This window comes from Mytilus edulis, chromosome 5 (genome assembly GCF_963676685.1).
Source record: "Mytilus edulis chromosome 5, xbMytEdul2.2, whole genome shotgun sequence".
NCBI classification, from domain to species: Eukaryota; Metazoa; Mollusca; class Bivalvia; order Mytilida; family Mytilidae; genus Mytilus; species Mytilus edulis.
In genome coordinates, this window is record NC_092348.1 from 33,568,750 (window position 1) to 33,587,654 (window position 18,905).

The 18,905-nt window shown below is 32.0% G+C and overlaps 1 long non-coding RNA gene across 2 annotated transcripts; it reads left to right on the forward strand.

Annotated features, from left to right (window-relative positions):
* The first annotated feature begins 3,507 nt into the window (after nucleotides 1-3,507).
* Nucleotides 3,508-18,540, forward strand: LOC139523502 (uncharacterized). Of its 2 annotated transcripts, none has more exons than XR_011664634.1 (3): nucleotides 3,508-3,762; nucleotides 16,718-16,805; nucleotides 17,678-18,540. It is a non-coding gene; the product is annotated as an uncharacterized lncRNA (long non-coding RNA). The 2 variants fall into 2 exon arrangements; XR_011664633.1 differs by having other exon boundaries at nucleotides 3,719-3,856.
* The last annotated feature ends 365 nt before the right edge of the window (nucleotides 18,541-18,905 follow it).

Here is an 18,905-nt window from a genome sequence, read left to right on the forward strand (position 1 = left end):
TAGTTGTGTAATCAGTGACACGTGCCCTTATTATTTTCTAAGAATTACAAATGTAACATATCTATCTAAGTTCGATTTCAAATTCTACCAAATTTAACTCTAAAATAAGAAGCGTATAAAGAATATATGCATTCATCCTGTGTGCGATGACTATAAAGGGTCCTGAGTGCACTTCGTATGTCATGAGTGCAATCAGGAGGTCCGTCAAGCGGTGTTTAGACGTACCGTTATTCTTCTGGAAGCTTCAAATTTTTTTTATCAATAACTTTTACACAAGAAGACATTTTTGTTTTTTGACAGCATGAACCCCAGTTAATGAGCAAACACAAATTAAGAAAGAAAATCGTTTACAATTAAATTTTATAGAAGGAAAAAAGGGGGGGGGGGCTAGTAAACAAATTTTATTTACGCTCACATACTTCTAAACAGATTTGCATATGTAAGCTCTCTATAGATATTGTTAAATTATTTCAGGAGTTTTGAAAAAAAGAATATATACAGTTTAATTTCGACTAAAATAGTGATTCTTTTTATAGATTAGGTACCTCAGTTTCGACTCAACATTTCATTTTGAATTGTTAGATGGCAAACTCTTTAGAAGAATATTGTATCTGTTCTTTATGTAATTATGGTGATATTGGCGATATTATTCATTATAACAAGTCCCACATTGTACATATAATAAGATCTATATTTTTCAATGTTTTCAAAATGAAATAACTTGAATTGAAAATTTCCCAACTGTGAAAATTTGTTATTTCTAAACGTCTTTAATTATTATTTCGGAAAAAAATATTATTTAGCATATTCATATATTTTCATAATTTTTTCCAAGGAAACCTTTTTTTTTGGAAAGTTTACTTCTATATGTTTTTAACCATCACCAGCGACTTATTCTCTGCCATCACCAATTAGTCCTAATTATTAAAGATCAATTGACCAAATTCAAATGATGATTGGTATATCGTATTGAATATGACCATCGGTCATCCGTGACGTATCCCAAATAACGACGCATGCCGATAGATAGATCAAAGTTTATTAATTAGCGTCTCGCAAGTTAAATTTCATCAAGGGGACTTAATTAAACCAGTTACTATACAAATCTTGAAAAAACGATGTACATGTACTTTTTAATATTTTTAAAACAAATTACGAAAACGTTTAGTGTAAAAATCACCGAATATAAATGTTTCTTTCTTGCAGGTTTTGGCATTTGAAAATAACATTAACGTTTTGGAATTCTAATGCAAAAGACAGTCGATTCAAACTGAAATAACTTCTTTAAAGATGGTTTGATTTTTTTCAGAGACACATGTATTATATATGTCTCAATACATGTATTATATGTCTCTGATTTTATCAAAACAAAAATTACAAAATTATAAAATATGTTAGTTATCGAATGTATACCCTGAACTCTTACTATTTATATACATGTCCTAAGTTACTTAATGTCCTGTGTGCAACCAGGAGATCCTGAACGGTTTTTAAACGTACCATTATTTTATATGCATATATTCAAAGCTGTTCTTAATTATATGCATACTAGGCACAGGCACTTGTCTCAAAAAAAAATTCCTATATACCTTAATATAACACGTGTTATAATAAGGTATAAAGGAAATTTTTTTTTGAGACAAGTGCCTGTGATACTAGGTATCAGTGGCGGATCCAGGGGGAGGGTTTCGGGGGTTGGAACCACCCCTTTTTTTTGAACGATCAATGCATTTGAATGGGGACATATGGTTGGAACCACCCCCTCCCCCTTTTGTCCTGGGTTGGGACCCCCTCCTTTTCAAATGGCTGGCTCCGCCGCAGAGGTATATTTATATATATATGTGTGTACCAGCCCCCTCCTAAATCTTGGGAAACAAATGGTAGATTATATAGGGAATCACGGAAGCATGACTGGACGTGACCCCTCTAAGGCAGTCAATGAGTCCCCACTTATGAAAATTTCTGGATCAACCATTGCTTAGTTCTAGTTATCTTAGGTCCTAGTGTGAAATAAAGCCAATAGGTCTTTTTAAACACATCTTTATTCATACATGTATCTATACGTTTTCTCACGGATTTGTTCATGCAATATTGAAATTATGTTTACTCAATGCGCAATTACTGAAGTTTATATTTGCTACTTTTCTTCTTAATTTCATATAATTTTTTTTTTTGATTTTTTTTCTTCGAAAAATTAGTGGTGTTGAAATAGGGAATGGACACAGATACCTTATCACATTTAACCAAAGAAATGTTGTATAATGTCATCAATCTGTTTTACACGTAGACAGGATGTTCTCTAGAAAACTATACGTTATACACAACCGAGAATACACGCACTGTCGTAATGGAACTTGAATTACTGTATGTTATAGTTACCTGTAATCAGCTTTGCAACACCATGTCATGACAGTTCAAAAAGATTTTCTTCAAATCAAAAGGGAATATTCATTTTTCTGTAAAATTTAAAACTTTAAAAAGTAGACTTTGACAAAATTATGAAATAGAAAGAATTGAACAATTTAAAATCGTATTTCAATAAAGATTTAGATATAATTTTACAACGATCCTTAAAAAATAACCAAACAAACGTTGAATCAAACGATATGAACCTACGCAGTTTTATATTAAAATACTGACACACACCAGTTTGCCATCTCAGTATGCAAGGCAAGGGTGCTTGGTGAGGTGCTGGAACTTGATGTACATGTATCATTAAGTTAATACAGTTCTGTTAGGATTGACCTCCTTTTTACAGAGACTTTCTATTCTTACTGTTATCAGTTAGTATAGACGGTTCCTGGCTTAGAATGATTCTCTGCTCAGCAAATGGTGCGTAATTAGCATTTGAATCAAATTTCTTGTAGAAGTAAAAAACACAAATTAATGTATTTGACAACTTTATTCAGGAGCACAGTCTATATTATCCGGCGTAAATAACTTCGAGATTTATGTGGAAGTTTACTCTGCTGCTCGATCTATGCTAATCGATGTTCCAGTATACATGTATTTCATATTTATATTTATTCGTGAGGCCTCGTCATCGTTTATATTCACTAAAAGCACAGTCGCCTAAATATTTTATATGGCGAAAAAATTGCGAAAATTGGGGGAAATAATATATTTTTAGCACGGGGGGGGGGGGGGGGGGGGTCTCAACATGGGATTTTGAGTACAGGTGTGCAGCTGGGATTTTAAAAACACCCCCCCCTTGGCTTCATATATTGAATAATTGTGAAATCCCTACCTATACATATATTTCACAGCGAAATCATAACCCATTCATATATTTATCACCCATTGATATATCACAATCGGTCAATTACTACCTATTGATATATTTCCTCGGTAAAATTGCACCCCATTGATATATTTGACGGATCAAAAAAGGGACCCATTCCAGCGGCACATATGTATATACCTTTATATAGGAAGAGACCCCCCCCGTGATTTTTAGTAGCATTATTATTTTAAAATCTTAAGAGATTGCTTGCAAATTTAACTCTAAAATGAGAAGTGTATGACGATCTATAACGAATATATACATCCATCATGTGTGCAGATACGACGGCGACTATATAGGGTCTGCCATGAGTGCACTTTGTATGCCCTGCATGTGTGCACCCAGGAGGTCCTCCTGAGCGGTGTTTAGACGTACCGGGAAAATCTTATCTGATTCAGGATCATTTCATCGGTTACACTCCCCTGTCACCAGTGATTCTTTTTTGCTGACATTCTGAAAAAGTATTGTGTAGTCCCTGTGTAAGTTTTGACTCTCAACTTGCACATGTGATTTTTTAACACTCCCCGGACTTCTGCGAAAAACAATTATTCAGTTCACTGATTAAGATGGAAGGTAAACGAACAGAAAGTCACAGGACATTCCGACAAAAAGTCACAGGACAAAAAGTCAAACACATGTCAAACTCAGGCATAAAGTAACAAAGTAGATAGGACAAAAAGTCACAAACAATTTGTTGACAATTGATTGAATATAAATGAAAACAGATTTTGAAATATCTTCTTTTTATTACATATATTCATTTTTAATTTTAGGAAATTGTTCATAATATAAAAAAGAAGATGTGGTATGATTGCCAATGAGACAACTGTCCACAAGAGACCAAAATGACACAGACATTAACAACTAGAGGTCTTTACGGCCTTCAACCATAAGCCAATATAAAGAAGATATGGTATGATTGCCAATGAGACAACTCAGTGTCCACAAGAGACCAAAATGACACAGACATTAACAACCATAGGTCACCATACAGCCTTCAACAATGAGCAAAGCCCGAGGTAAAGCCCATACCGCATAGTCAGCTGTAAAAGGCAATCATACTATATCTTTTTTTTTATATTTACATGTTAAAAAATGCGTGCAAATGTAATCAAAAGCTGCACACAAACGTAATGATTTTTGTGCGCAAATGTAATGGTAATGTGCGCAAACCTAATGCACTGATTTATTTGTTTTTAATAAATTTTAATTTAAAGTTGCTACATCATGTTCATGTATAAAACTTCAAGAAAATACAAAAAGAATGTTTTCTTGTTCAAAGAAAAATAATCTCAAAACTAAATTGTGACTTTTTGTCCTGTGACAGTGTGTGACTCTTTGACTGTGACTTTCTGTCCTACATTCAGATTGAATAGGGGAGTTTGGTTGACCCCGCCTCCCTCTATCTGAGACTACTATCTCAGTGATGAGCTTTATGTTTCATGTACAAATGTATTGTGCTTGTCATATATGTATGTCGGATAAAAGCTCTACAGACCTTTAATATGTTGTATTGTTATATGTATAACCGACAATAAAGAAATAGCCCCTAACAAGTAAGAATTAGGTTACTTCTTTTTGTTTTGACATCTTGCATGGGTTTTTATAGCCCCGTATTAAAATTATGCCCCCACTTTAAAAAAAGGGGGGGTATACTGTTTTACCCCTGTCTGTCCATCCATCCTTGCGTCAGTCAGTCCGTCCGATGAATATTTTTCGTCCCATTTTCCTTAGGAACTACAATAGAAGGATTTCTGAAATTTGGTTTCAGGGTTAAATAAGTCAGCTATACTGTGTGATGTATTTTCAGATTCATCACTCGACAACTTCCTGTTTTCCCAACACTTGTATGATTTTACACATGATAGCCAAGTTGAAAGTTGAAAACTAACAACCTAATTTATGTACAAAAAAATTGAAAACAGATATGTTACACATAAACAAACAACAATCACTTAATTATCGGATCCTGACTTGGAACAGGCACAACCATAACAAATTGGCAGGGTATAAGAAACTTTGAAAATATTTAGTTTTTGTGGTTTGGTCTTTTTTCCGGATACTGTAAGCAATAAGGCCCCTTTATTTAGTGAATGAAATAATTATAAGATGCACTTAGCTGTCTGTCATATTTTATATGAACTTGACCTCATTTTCATGGTTCATTGGTCAATGAAACACTGCATTGTTTTGTCAGTTTATCATATGTTTAAAGTTACAGGTAGATTATATTTGGTAGATATGAAACAATTGTAAGTTGTGCATGTCTGAATGGCAGATTCATATATAAACCATGACCGCATTTTATTGTTCTTTGGTCAATGATAAGTTTTCTTGGTTTTGTCATTTTAATAGGCCACATTTAAAAGAATGTCTGTTTCCCCTCCCCCGGGTCTACCCTTTGTAAACAGACCAGGAAGGCAGGTTCTTTTTAGCTCACCTGACCTGAAAGGTCAAGTGAGCTTTTCTCATCACTTGGCGTCCTTCGTCTGTCGTCCTGCGTCCGTCGTCCGTAAACTTTTACAAAAATCTTCTCCTCTGAAACTACTTGGCCAAATTCTACCAAACTTGGCCACAATCATCCTTGGGGTATCTAGTTTAAAAAATGTGTGGCCTGACCCGTCAAACCAACCAAGATGGCCGCCATGGCTAAAAATAGAACATAGGGGTAAAATGCAGTTTTTGGCTTATAACTCAAAAACCAAAGCATTTAGAGCAAATCTGACATGGGTAAAATTGTTGATCAGGTCAAGATCTATCTGCCCTGAAATTTTCAGACGAATCGGACAACCTGTTGATGGGTTGCTGCCTGTGAAATGGTTATTTTAAGAAAATTTTGCAGTTTTTGGTTATTATCTTGAATACTATTATAGATAGAGATAAACTGTAAAAGCAATAATGTTCAGCAAAGTAAGACCTACAAATAAGTCAACATGACAAAAATTGTCAGTCGACCCCTTAAGGAGTTATTGCCCTTTATAGTCAATTTTTAACAACTTTTCATCATTTTTTGTAACTTTTTTAAAAATATTCTTCTCTGAAACTACTTTGCCAAATTTAAACAAACTTGGCCACAATTATCATTGTGGTTTGTAGTTTAAAAAATGTGTCCGATGACCCAGCCTACCAAACAAAATGGCCGACATGGCTAAAATTAGAACAGTGGTAAAATGCAGGTTTTGCTCTATATCTTTGAAACTAAGACGTTTAGGGCAAATCTTTCAAGATTTAAATGTCCATCAGAATAAGATATATCCCCTCACAAATTTTCAGTTGAATTGGACAACCTGTTGTTGGGTTGCTGCCCTAAAATTGGTGATTTTAAGGTAATTTTGCAGTTTTTGGTTATTATCTTGAATACTATTATAGATAGAGATAAACTGTAGACAGCAATAATGTTCAGCAAAGTAAGATCTACAAATAAGTCAGCATGATCAAAATTGTTAGAGGACCCCTTAAGGAGTTATTGCCCTTTATAGTCAATATTGAACAACTTTTCGTCATTTTTGTAACTTGTATAAAAATCATTTCTAAAACTACTTGGCCAAATTTAACCAAACTTGGCCACATTCATAATACTAGGGTAACTATTTTAAAAAAAATGTGTCTAATGACCCCGCCTACCAACGAAGATGGCCGACATCAGTAAACACATTAACAGGTGAGCGACACAGGCTCTTGAGAGCCTCTAGTTTTTTTTAACTGGATGTGATTGTCATAGCATGGTCACATGAATGGTTTGACTTGTCCAGTCCAGGCCACTTATCAGTTGTTTGTGCTCAATTTGAGTGTATTTATTTAGATTATCAATCCTTCTGCTTTTAACCAAAAATGGAAACAAATTATTTTCAGGAAAAAATTAATTTCAAATTTTTTGGGGAAAATATTTTTTTGACCCGGTGTCATATGGTATTTTGAACCCCCTAAAAAGTGAACCCGGGGTCAAAATACCATGCGGTAAAATGACCCCGGGGTCATTATACCGCATGGTATTTTGACCCCGGGGTCATTTTTCACATATGGTATTTTGAACCCCCTGCGGTATATTGAACCCCCCTGTTTTTCATAAATAGTATTGCAGATAATCTAATTTACAATTTATTGGCTATCATTTTTTTTAATTTGTGGTTTTAAGTAGGGGGTTCAATATACCGCAGGGGGGGTCAAAATACCATGGCTAAGCAAAATTTTCAAAATATCTTTTCCAGCATGTTTAACACATACAAACCACTTATTGGAGTATTATAACTATGTTAAGAAGTCAGAATAGCTTGAATTTTTGAAATTCAAGGTCTATAGTAGGGGGTTCAATATACCGCAGGGGGTTCAAAATACCATGGCTAAGTAAAATTTTCAAAATATCTTTTCCAGTTTATTTAATACATACAAACTACTTATTGAAGTATTATAGCTATGTTAAGGAGTTAGAATAGCTTGAATTTTTGAAATTCAAGGTCTATAGTAGGGGGTTCAATATACCGCAGGGGGTTCAAAATACCATGGCTAAGCAAAATTTTCTAAATATCTTTTCCAGCATGTTTAACACATACAAACCACTTATTGTAGTATTATAACTATGTTAAGCAGTCAGAATAGCTTGAATTTTTGAAATTCAAGGTCTATAGTAGGGGGTTCAATATACCGCAGGGGGTTCAAAATACCATGGCTAAGTAAAATTTTCAAAATATTTTTCCAGTTTATTTAATACATACAAACTACTTATTGGAGTATTATAGCTATGTTAAGGAGTTAGAATAGCTTAAATTTTTGAAATTCAAGGTCTACAGTAGGGGGTTCAATATACTGCAGGGGGTTCAAAATACCATGGCTAAGTAAAATTTTCAAAATATCTTTTCCAGCATGTTTAACACATACAAACCACTTATTGGAGTATTATAGCTATGTTAAGGAGTTAGAATAGCTTGAATTTTTGAAATTCAAGGTCTACAGTAGGGGGTTCCATATACCACAGGGGGTTCAAAATACCATGGCTAAGCAAAATTTTCAAAATATCTTTTCCAGCATGTTTAACACATACAAACCACTTATTGGAGTATTATAGCTATGTTAAGGAGTTAGAATAGCTTGAATTTTTGAAATTCAAGGTCTATAGTAGGGGGTTCAATATACCGCAGGGGGTTCAAAATACCATGGCTAAGCAAAATTTTCTAAATATCTTTTCCAGCATGTTTAACACATACAAACCACTTATTGTAGTATTATAACTATGTTAAGCAGTCAGAATAGCTTGAATTTTTGAAATTCAAGGTCTATAGTAGGGGGTTCAATATACCGCAGGGGGTTCAAAATACCATGGCTAAGTAAAATTTTCAAAATATCTTTTCCAGTTTATTTAATACATACAAACTACTTATTGAAGTATTATAGCTATGTTAAGGAGTTTGAATAGCTTGAATTTTTGAAATTCAAGGTCTATAATAGGGGGTTCAATATACCGCAGAGGGGTCAAAATACCATGGCTAAGAAAAATTTTCAAAATATCTTTTCCAGCATGTTTAACACATACAAACCACTTATTGGAGTATTATAGCTATGTTAAGGAGTTAGAATAGCTTGAATTTTTGAAATTCAAGGTCTACAGTAGGGGGTTCAATATACCGCAGGGGGTTCAAAATACCATGGCTAAGCAAAATTTTCAAAATATCTTTTCCAGCATGTTTAACACATACAAACCACTTATTGGAGTATTATAACTATGTTAAGAAGTCAGAATAGCTTGAATTTTTGAAAATCAAGGTCTATGGTAGGGGGTTCAATATACCACAGGGGGGTCAAAATACCATGGCTAAGTAAAATTTTCAAAATATCTTTTCCAGTTTATTTAATACATACAAACTACTTATTGAAGTATTATAACTATGTTAAGGAGTTAGAATAGCTTGAATTTTTGAAATTCAAGGTCTATAATAGGGGGTTCAATATACTGCAGAGGGGTCAAAATACCATGGCAAAGTAAAATTTTTAAAATATCTTTTCCAGCATGTTTAACACATACAAACCACTTATTGGAGTATTATAGCTATGTTAAGGAGTTAGAATAGCTTGAATTTTTGAAATTCAAGGTCTATAGTAGGGGGTTCAATATACCGCAGGGGGTTCAAAATACCATGGCTAAGTAAAATTTTCAAAATATCTTTTCCAGTTTATTAAATACATACAAACTACTTATTGAAGTATTATAACTATGTTAAGGAGTTAGAATAGCTTGAATTTTTGAAATTCAAGGTCTATAGTAGGGGGATCAATATACTGCAGGGGGTCAAAATACCATGGCTAAGTAAAATTTTCAAAATATCTTTTCCAGTATATTAAATACATACAAACTACTTATTGAAGTATTATAACTATGTTAAGGAGTTAGAATAGCTTGAATTTTTGAAATTCAAGGTCTATAGTAGGGGGATCAATATACTGCAGGGGGTCAAAATACCATGGCTAAGTAAAATTTTCAAAATATCTTTTCCAGTATATTAAATACATACAAACTACTTATTGAAGTATTATAACTATGTTAAGGAGTTAGAATAGCTTGAATTTTTGAAATTCAAGGTCTATAGTAGGGGGATCAATATACTGCAGAGGGTTCAAAATACCATGGCTAAGTAAAATTTTCAAAATATCTTACCAGTTTATTGAATACATACAAACTACTTATTGGAGTATTATAACTATGTTAAGGAGTTAGAATAGCTTGAATTTTTGAAATTCTAGGTCTATAATACATGTAATAGGGGGTTCAATATACCGCAGAGGGGTCAAAATACCATGGCTAAGTAAAATTTTACAAATATCTTTTCCAGTATATTAAATACATACAAACTACTTATTGGAGTAATATAACTATGTTAAGGAGTAAGAATAGCTTGAATTTTTGAAATTCAAGGTCTATAGTAGGGGGTTCAATATACCGCAGGGGGTTCAAAATACCATGGCTAAGTAAAATTTTCAAAATATCTTTTCCAGTACTGTAAATTCAGAAATTATTGCGAGGTTTTTATTATTGCGAATAATGCGACTGAGTTGTAAACGCAATAATTAAAACTCGCATTTTGTAATATTTGAACTGACTTAAGCATGACTTTTCTCAAAATCGTAAAAATTAAAATCGCATTCAAGTGTAAAATGACAAAATCGCAATAATAAATGCACGCAATAATTTCTGAATTTACAGTATATTAAATACATACAAACTACTTATTGGAGTATTATAACTATGTTAAGGAGTTAGAATAGCTTGAATTTTTGAAATTCAAGGTCTATAATAGGGGGTTCAATATACCGCAAAGGGGTCAAAATACCATGGCTAAGTAAAATTTTCAAAATATCTTTTCCAGCATGTTTAACACATACAAACCACTTATTGGAGTATTATAGCTATGTTAAGGAGTTAGAATAGCTTGAATTATTGAAATTCAAGGTCTATAGTAGGGGGTTCAATATACCGCAGGAGGTTCAAAATACCATGGCTAAGTATAATTTTCAAAATATCTTTTCCAGTATATCAAATACATACAAACTACTTATTGGAGTATTATAACTATGTTAAGGAGTTAGAATAGCTTGAATTTTTGAATTTCAAGGTCTATAGTATGGGGTTCAATATACCGCAGGGGGGTCAAAATACCATGGCTAAGTAAAATTTTCAAAATATCTTTTTCAGTATATCAAATACATACAAACTACTTACTGGAATATTGTTACGATGTTAAGGAGTTAGAATAGCTTGAATTTTTGAAATTCAAGGTCTATAGTAGGGGGTTCAATATACCGCAGGGGTGTCAAAATACCATGGCTAAGTAAAATTTTCAAAATATCTTTTCCAGTATATCAAATACATACAAACTACTTATTGCAGTATTATAACTATGTTAAGGAGTTAGAATAGCTTGAATTTTTGAAATTCAAGGTCTATAGTAAGGGGTTCAATATACCGCAGGGGGGTCAAAATACCATGGCTAAATAAAATTTTCAAAATATCTTTTCCAGTATATTAAATACATACAAACTACTTATTGGAGTATTATAACTATGTTAAGGAGTTAGAATAGCTTGAATTTTTGAAATTCAAGGTCTATAGTATGGGAAAATTTTACTTTGCCATGGTATTTGGACCCCCCTGCGGTATATTGAACCCCCTACTCTAGGCCTTTAATTTCAGAAATTCTGGCAATTTGAACTTTTTTATGTAGTAAGAATACACCAATAAGTAGTTTGTATGTATTAAACTTGCTGGAAAAGATATTTTGAAAATTTTACTTTGACATGGTATTTTGACCCCCCTGCGGTATATTGAACCCCCTTCACTAGGCCTTTAATTTCAGAAATTCTAGCAATTCTAACTCTTTTATGTAGTTAGAATACACCAATAGGTAGATGTATTTATTAAACTTGCTGGAAAAGATATTTTGAAATTTTACTTTGTCATGGTATTTTGACCCCCTGCGATATATTGAACCCCTTACTCTAGACAATTCAAAAAATTCTGGCAATTTTAACTCTTATATGTAGTTAATATACACCAATAGGTAGATGTATTTATTAAACTTGCTGGAAAAGATATTTTGGAATTTTACTTTGTCATGGTATTTTGACCCCCTGTGATATATTGAACCCCTTACTATAGACAATTCAAAAAAATCTGGCAATTTTAACTCTTATATGTAGTTAATATACACACACAAGTTGTTTGTATGTATTAACTTTGATGGAAAAGATATTTTGAAAATTTTACTTTGCCATGGTATTTTGACCCCCCTGCGGTATATTGAACCCCTTACTCTAGGCCTTTAATTTCAGAAATTCTGGCAATTCGAACTCTTTTATGTAGTTAGAATACACCAACAAGTAGTTTGTATGTATTAAACTTGATGGAAAAGATATTTTGAAAATTTTACTTTGCCATGGTATTTTGACCCTCCTGCGGTATATTGAACCCCCTACTCTAGACCTTTAATTTCCAAAAATCTGGCAATTCTTACTCTTTTATGTAGTTAGAATTCACCAATAAGTAGTTTGTATGTATTTAACTTGCTGGAAAGATCATTTCAAAATTTTACTTTGCCATGGTATTTTGACCCCCTGCAATATATTGAACCCCTTACTCTAGACGATTCAAAAATTTCTGGCAATTTTAACTCTTAAATGTAGTTAATATACACCAACAAGTAGTTTGTATGTATTAAACTTGATGGAAAAGATATTTTGAAAATTTTACTTTGCCATGGTATTTTGACCCCCCTGCGGTATATTGAACCCCTTACTCTAGGCCTTTAATTTCAGAAATTCTGGCAATTCGAACTCTTTTATGTAGTTAGAATACACCAATAAGTAGTTTGTATGTATTAAACTTGTTGGAAAAGATATTTTTAAAATTTTACTTTGCCATGTTATTTTGACCCCCCTACAGTATATTGTACCCCCTACTCTAGACCTTTAATTTCCAAAAATCTGGCAATTCTTACTCTTTTATGTAGTAAGAATACACCAATAAGTAGTTTGTATGTATTTAACTTGCTGGAAAAGATATTTTGAAAATTTAACTTTGCCATGGTATTTTGACCCCCCTGCGGTATATTGAACCCCCTACTCTAGACCTTTAATTTCCAAAAATCTGGCAATTCTTACTCTTTTATGTAGTTAGAATTGACCAATCAGTAGTTTGTATGTATTTAACTTGCTGGAAAAGATAATTTCAAAATTTTACTTTGCCATGGTATTTTGACCCCCTGCGATATATTGAACCCCTTACTCTAGACGATTCAAAAATTTCTGGCAATTTTAACTCTTTCAATGTAGTTAATATACACCAACAAGTAGTTTGTATGTATTAAACTTGATGGAAAAGATATTTTGAAAATTTTACTTTGCCATGGTATTTTGACCCCCCTGCGGTATATTGAACCCCTTACTCTAGACCTTTAATTAAAAAAATTCTGGCAATTCGAACTCTTTTATGTAGTTAGAATACACAAATAAGTAGTTTGTATGTATTTAACTTGCTGGAAAAGATATTTTGAAAATTTTACTTTGCCATGGTATTTTGACCCCCCTGCAGTATATTGAACCCCCTACTCTAGGCCTTTAATTTCAGAAATTCTGGCAATTAGAACTCTTTTATGTAGTTAGAATACACCAATAAGTAGTTTGTATGTATTAAACTTGTTGGAAAAGATATTTTTAAAATTTTACTTTGCCATGTTATTTTGACCCCCCTGCAGTATATTGTACCCCCTACTCTAGACCTTTAATTTCCAAAAATCTGGCAATTCTTACTCTTTTATGTAGTAAGAATACACCAATAAGTAGTTTGTATGTATTTAACTTGCTGAAAAAGATATTTTGAAAATTTAACTTTGCCATGGTATTTTGACCCCCCTGCAGTATATTGAACCCCCTACTCTAGACCTTTAATTTCCAAAAATCTGGCAATTTTTACTCTTTTATGTAGTTAGAATTCACCAATAAGTAGTTTGTATGTATTTAACTTGCTGGAAAAGATATTTTTAAAATTTTACTTTGCCATGGTATTTTGACCCCCCTGCGGTATATTGAACCCCCTTACTCTAGACCTTTAATTAAAAAAATTCTGGCAATTCTAACTTTTTTATGTAGTTAGAATACACAAATAAGTAGTTTGTATGTATTTAACTTGCTGGAAAAGATATTTTGAAAATTTTACTTTGCCATGGTATTTTGACCCCCCTGCAGTATATTGAACCCCCTACTCTAGGCCTTTAATTTCAGAAATTCTGGCAATTAGAACTCTTTTATGTAGTTAGAATACACCAATAAGTAGTTTGTATGTATTAAACTTGTTGGAAAAGATATTTTTAAAATTTTACTTTGCCATGTTATTTTGACCCCCCTGCAGTATATTGTACCCCTTACTCTAGACCTTTAATTTCCAAAAATCTGGCAATTCTTACTCTTTTATGTAGTAAGAATACACCAATAAGTAGTTTGTATGTATTTAACTTGCTGGAAAAGATATTTTGAAAATTTAACTTTGCCATGGTATTTTGACCCCCCTGCTGTATATTGAACCCCCTACTCTAGACCTTTAATTTCCAAAAATCTGGCAATTTTTACTCTTTTATGTAGTTAGAATTGACCAATAAGTAGTTTGTATGTATTTAACTTGCTGGAAAAGATAATTTCAAAATTTTACTTTGCCATGGTATTTTGACCCCCTGCGATATATTGAACCCCTTACTCTAGACGATTCAAAAATTTCTGGCAATTTTAACTCTTTCAATGTAGTTAATATACACCAACAAGTAGTTTGTATGTATTAAACTTGATGGAAAAGATATTTTGAAATTTTTACTTTGCCATGGTATTTTGACCCCCCTGCGGTATATTGAACCCCTTACTCTAGACCTTTAATTAAAAAAATTCTGGCAATTCGAACTCTTTTATGTAGTTAGAATACACAAATAAGTAGTTTGTATGTATTTAACTTGCTGGAAAAGATATTTTGAAAATTTTACTTTGCCATGGTATTTTGACCCCCCTGCAGTATATTGAACCCCCTACTCTAGGCCTTTAATTTCAGAAATTCTGGCAATTAGAACTCTTTTATGTAGTTAGAATACACCAATAAGTAGTTTGTATGTATTAAACTTGTTGGAAAAGATATTTTTAAAATTTTACTTTGCCATGTTATTTTGACCCCCCTGCAGTATATTGTACCCCCTACTCTAGACCTTTAATTTCCAAAAATCTGGCAATTCTTACTCTTTTATGTAGTAAGAATACACCAATAAGTAGTTTGTATGTATTTAACTTGCTGAAAAAGATATTTTGAAAATTTAACTTTGCCATGGTATTTTGACCCCCCTGCAGTATATTGAACCCCCTACTCTAGACCTTTAATTTCCAAAAATCTGGCAATTTTTACTCTTTTATGTAGTTAGAATTCACCAATAAGTAGTTTGTATGTATTTAACTTGCTGGAAAAGATATTTTTAAAATTTTACTTTGCCATGGTATTTTGACCCCCCTGCGGTATATTGAACCCCCTTACTCTAGACCTTTAATTAAAAAAATTCTGGCAATTCTAACTTTTTTATGTAGTTAGAATACACAAATAAGTAGTTTGTATGTATTTAACTTGCTGGAAAAGATATTTTGAAAATTTTACTTTGCCATGGTATTTTGACCCCCCTGCAGTATATTGAACCCCCTACTCTAGGCCTTTAATTTCAGAAATTCTGGCAATTAGAACTCTTTTATGTAGTTAGAATACACCAATAAGTAGTTTGTATGTATTAAACTTGTTGGAAAAGATATTTTTAAAATTTTACTTTGCCATGTTATTTTGACCCCCCTGCAGTATATTGTACCCCTTACTCTAGACCTTTAATTTCCAAAAATCTGGCAATTCTTACTCTTTTATGTAGTAAGAATACACCAATAAGTAGTTTGTATGTATTTAACTTGCTGGAAAAGATATTTTGAAAATTTAACTTTGCCATGGTATTTTGACCCCCCTGCTGTATATTGAACCCCCTACTCTAGACCTTTAATTTCCAAAAATCTGGCAATTTTTACTCTTTTATGTAGTTAGAATTCACCAATAAGTAGTTTGTATGTATTTAACTTGCTGGAAAAGATATTTTTAAAATTTTACTTTGCCATGGTATTTTGACCCCCTCCCCCTTTTTTTACCATTGAAAATCAAAACTACCCTTATATATATATATACATATGTTATAATTACAAATAATTAAAGCATTCAAGCTACATATGGTCTAGTTATAATGTGTCAGTTAGTATTTTGAATGACATTTTGTTGGTAAAGACTTCAGAGCACTTATACCAAGCAAAGATATTTCTTTTAATTAAGCATTGAAAATATACCTCCCCTGCTTGTATGAATGATTTTTTAATCTATGATGAGCTTTAGAATAATGTAAAATATTCTAATATTCATCTAGGATGAAAAAAACAGGGGGGTTCAATTTACCATGGGGGTTCAATTTTCCATACAGGGGGGGTTCAATTTACCATGGGGGGGTTCAATTTACCATAGCGGTATTTTGACCCCGGGGTCAATTTACCATGGGGTTCAAAATACCATATGACACCGGGCGCTTATTTTTGACCTGTGTGGGGGGAGGGGAAACAAACATATATTTAATTTTGGCCGTAGATTTTTTAAGCATAGGTCTACTTGTTGTATGGAATGACTACAAGGTATCATATAAAAAAAGATGTCTGCCTACCAAGGTTAATTTTACTGTGACCTCATATTCATAGAATAATGGTAATATTCATGATATTGAACAGCAAGAATGATGAGTAAGTTGAAGTTATATACAAATAAGACAAAATTTTCAGTTGCCTACTAATTATGTAATACATGTAGTAGTTATTTTTGTCATTAACTGATGTTTACTCTTTTATGTGTAGGGCAAGAACTTGAAAGATAAAGGGGAAACTATAAACAGAAGAAATTAGCAACAAAATAAGATTTACAGAGGTCAACAAAGCCTAAATGGTAAGTCCACTGTTATAAAAGTTTTTTTCCTTGAATAATGATTAAATAATTTATTAAAATAAGATGTGGTATGATGAAAGAGAAAACTATCCATCAGAGTTCAATTTAGTGGATGTAAGCATTGTAATTACTTATTAGAGGCCATTGATGACCTGTAAGTAATGAGAAAACCCATACCTTATACATGTTATAGTAATCTATAAAAGTCAACACTAACCAAATTTAAAACAGAGCATCAATTCAAACGTCAAATATACCAGACTAATTTATAAAAACAAAAAATTATGAAAAATAAAAATGACGGATATGAACCAACATCAACCACTGAACTATGTACAAGCTCCTGATATTAGACAGGTATAATAGGTTGATATAAAAATAAGAAACACTTAGTAGTCTGATTTCCAATGAGACATTTCTTCAATAGAGATCAAATGACATTTAAGGAGGCTCTAGGGTATAACAATTTCAGAAAAATGTTTAATATTTTTTTTTCATAACTCATTTTATTTATAACTTTATCATATGGTACACCAAATCATTCAAAACAATCAATTCGGTTTGGCCCCAGATGACTTTTAAAATGCATATATCATTGAAAAAGCTCCAAATTATCTCCCTTTGGTGCAAAAATGCCATTTTTTGGCATTAGAAATGTAATATCTTATTTAACTCATCGGTTGCCTATATTTTTTTATTATAATTTTAAATAAGCTGTACTTTAACTAAACTATTATAAAATTTAAGCGATTTCTGTAATTTAGTACTTGAATATTTATAAAATTAAAGTTTATCATATTAATCATAAACATGATAAAATAGCCATTTTATTGATCTCTTCACTGATAATTTTTGAGTTTGTGTATTTGTAGGTCAGACATCTCGATTTTCATGGTCATCATTCACAGATCAATACTGAACGGAAAACTTAAAGCTGATATTTTTCTCCATAGTGCGACTTTTTTATTAATTTGAAATGGAACATGTTTTTTCCTACATTTATTTGAAAGAGGAAATTTCAACATGATGACTATAAACAAAAAGGAGTCATATCATCACGATCATTGATGCACAAGAACTTGATCATATAAATACAACAATGTAATTATCAATTGAAAGATGGAACGAATGAACAAGATATTAGAATGTTGTTGTCCAAATAAACTTGCTTTGTCTTCTCATTTGAATCTCTCCATTCAATAAAGATGTACAGAGGAAAATCTTTGAAGAACAGATTGAAAAAATGTTTTGTCTAAGAATTGCAGGAATATTCTAGTGAATGAAATTATTTATTGACTTCACTCTTATATAGTGGACTGAATAATTGTACATAGCAAGTTGTGAATAAAGAAAGCAAAAACTTTAACAAAAAGTGTTTATATTATAAATTTGCAAATATAAGCATACTATTATGTACACCACAAAGGTATATATAATTCAAATTGTTTGCCTATACAAGTATTGCAATGAACCTATAACAAAGAAAATCTTACCTCATGAAAAGAGTGAACTATTCAGTCAGAATATGAAATATTTTTTCAGTTCTATTTTTCATAATAGAATAAACAAGACAAAGATTTCAAAACAATATTTTTTTCATTTATTTAGAAATTTCATCATTTTGTTTCAGTTAAAGGACTTTATTCTTTGACTGTAAAATATTATTATTATACATTCCAAAATAAGAATAATCTTTATTGTCATATAAACAAATAAAAAACATGTTTGTGACAAATTTTTTTTTTTTTATATATATGTATATATAAAAAATATAAAAAACTCGTATACATTTAAAACATTTTACTACCAAACAGCATTCATTGTAACATACACATAACTTTATATTTATATATATATATTTATAATTTTAATCCCATAGGATTTTATTTTGTCCCATGGGATATTAAAAATCCCATGGGATTTTTTTTGTCCCATGGGACAACAAATATCCCATGGGACTACAATAATCCCATGGGACAAAAAAAATCCCATGGGATTTAACCAAAATCCCATGGGATAATGGTAAATCCCATGGGATTTTGCCCTGTCCCATGGGATATTGAAAATCCCATGTTTTTATAATTCAAGTTGCAAAATAAA